Raw genomic sequence first — 2,743 nt, forward strand, 5'->3', positions numbered from 1 at the left:
GCGCCCTCTCCTCGCCTCCCTTTCCCTTCCATTCCCTCCTCTAGATGCATTGTGCGCAGAATGGCTGGCGTGGTGACGCGCTGGTGACGAGGGAAGTTTACGACTAGCCGCAGTTATGTCACAGTGTCTACAAAAAAAAGAGACTGGACAAAGAGAGAGAGAGAGAGAGAGAGAGAGAGAGAGAGAGAGAGAGAGAGAGAGAGAGAGAGAGAGAGAGAGAGAGAGAGAGAGAGAGAGAGAGAGAGAGAGAGAGAGAGTAAAAGCAATGCACGTCTGATGATAAATCTTTTTTTCTTCTTCTTCATATAATCCTTTATTCATCATCAAAACTCGTTCCTTATTAAGTGTTGTTGTGAGCAGTGACGTGAATCTATTGGGTGACAGGCTATCTGATCCCTGCACGGAGTCCCACAGCGAGATCATACTAATAATCGTGTTCACAAGTCCGTTCTGAGTTATGTATTAGCCACAAATGAGGTTTAATGGCTAGTTGGGGTGCAATAAGTCATCAGCGGGTGTCAATGATCACCACAACAGCCATCTCTCTCTCTCAACTCAGGCTGCCCGCGTAACGGTGACCACGTGTGGGGCGCAGCTCTAGTCGGATCGTAGGTGTCATCGTTCACAGGTGGTCACAGAAGTATATCTAGAACGCAGGTGTAAAAAGCACATAAGAATATTAAGAAAATAAGGGGAGCTGCAAAAAGACAGCAGGCCTACACTTGGCAATCCTTGTATAAATCATGTTTACCAATTATTACTATCCATAATTGTACCTGGTCTTTTAAAGCTCCTTGTCGATTCGGCACCTACCACCTCATTACTGAGTCTATTCCATTCGTCTATCACTGGAGGGCGCAAACATATCAGCTGCTATACAAGACTGCCACACTTAGCTTTAAACCCTCGCTCTTGCCATTAGTGAGCGTGCTCGTGGTCTGTTCAGTCTGGTCTAGTGTTTCTCTCTCTCTCTCTCTCTCTCTCTCTCTCTCTCTCTCTCTCTCTCTCTCTCTCTCTCTCTCTCTCTCTCTCTCTCTCTTTTTACCTACGAAATAAATTTTTCCCGCAGATATGGATGCCGTGACGAGGTGCAGTAACGGAAGGGAGGAAGGAAGTGAGAATGAGTAGCCCGTCACCTACTCTACTTTGTGACGAAGATGGAAGAACACGACAATGAAAGAAGCGGGAATTATATAAACGCGAAAAATAAAATAAGCAACGGAAATCGACGTCATGTTGCAGCCAGCAAAATCCACATTTCGCAAAATTATTCAACGTGAGCTTAAACAGCGGATTTCATGTATGCCACAAGTAAGTAGTAAGCACTTATGCATGTACGTGCGTAAAGAGATGAGTGTACATAAATGCTGGTTTGGTGTTCCAGCTAGAGCTGAATTGAGGTGAATCTCAGGCCTGGCCCACTTACGCCCTCTGTGCCATGCGGTTCCTGAAGGCAGAGGTGTTCGGGGGCGAGTACCACCTGAGGGGAGGAGTGAGGAAAGGGAGAGAGGAGGTCAGCGTCAAGACTCTCGCTCCCTCTCCCTCCTTGACAGTCGGCGTCATTCTCCCCGGGACTCACTCCTTCACCGTTAATCTGAAGCGTAGGTAGTACATTGCCCTGCCTCTTCCTCCTCCTCCTCCTCCTCCTCCTCGTCCTCCTCCCCCTACTACTTTCTATTTCCTGAAGAGAAATAACGACGAATAACGAGAGAGCAGCACAAGACAACAGCATGAAGTCAAAAGGAGGAAGACACAGCACAGTTGCCTATAACTCGTACATACATCACTGTTATAGTTATTGACCACTAAAACCGACTCCTAGCATGATTAGTTAGTTAGTTAGCCAGTCCTGATTAAATCAATATACCCAAGAAACATGTTTCCTGAATTAATAAAGTGATTGAGTTTGCTTTTGATGGCGTTTACTTCAAGCCTGGCAGCAGCGGTGGGAGACAGTGAGTAGAGCATAGGAAGAAGAAATACTCGTACAGCCCTGTAAAGTATTCAGTCTTCAAGAGGAAACAACGTCCAAGTCAATTGTTTTGCTATATAAATTAGCAGGAAGGGGGAGGAGTTTTACTCAATTCTGTCCTGCTCTCTCTCACAATACTGGTATACGTATATTCAAGAACACACTTTCTTGTAACATAAGCAAGTTTCCTGGTGGTGTTTCATCTTTCTATGTAATCCTAAGCGAGCCTCTATCATCCTCCTCTTTTTCTTTCCCCTCCTATTCTCCTTCCCCTTCCCCATCCCCTTCATTTCCCCCACAAACATCCACGAAAGGTTCAACAGTATGCTGCTGTTTGTTCTTCCTTTGTGTTCCTCCTCCCTCTGCTATACTATTCAATAGTTTTATTACGCAGTTAACATTCGATCTTAAACAGCAAGGACCAAAAGATATGCTGCTGTTTGGTTACTATACGTACACGTGCACAATCTTCCTCCTCCTCCTCCTCCTCCTCCTCCTCTTGTACCATGCCGCCAATCCTTCCCAGTGCAGCATTACACCCCTTCTGCATCTACGTAAGCTCTTGAGGGGAGGAAGGAAGCCGCAGAAAATCCACCATCTGCACTGCACCGTTTCTCCCTCTCCTGGCCCGCCCGTCGCCAGCCAGCCCGCCAACCAGCCAGCCCAGGGCACATTCTCACCCTAGTCACCCTTGCTAACAGGTTCATGTGGGGTGTTCCCGTCGCCATCCTGTGATCTTAACCCTTCATATAAATGCTTCCCTCATCCATT

At 46.7% G+C, this 2,743-nt stretch overlaps 1 long non-coding RNA gene across 1 annotated transcript; it reads left to right on the plus strand.

The window, feature by feature from the left end:
• The first annotated feature begins 736 nt into the window (after positions 1 to 736).
• LOC135101133 (uncharacterized) lies at positions 737 to 1,856 on the plus strand. The gene is made up of 3 exons (XR_010269052.1): positions 737 to 921; positions 1,070 to 1,311; positions 1,412 to 1,856. It is a non-coding gene; the product is annotated as an uncharacterized LOC135101133 (long non-coding RNA).
• The last annotated feature ends 887 nt before the right edge of the window (positions 1,857 to 2,743 follow it).

Source organism: Scylla paramamosain, chromosome 6 (genome assembly GCF_035594125.1).
Source record: "Scylla paramamosain isolate STU-SP2022 chromosome 6, ASM3559412v1, whole genome shotgun sequence".
In the NCBI taxonomy this organism is placed as follows: Eukaryota; Metazoa; Arthropoda; class Malacostraca; order Decapoda; family Portunidae; genus Scylla; species Scylla paramamosain.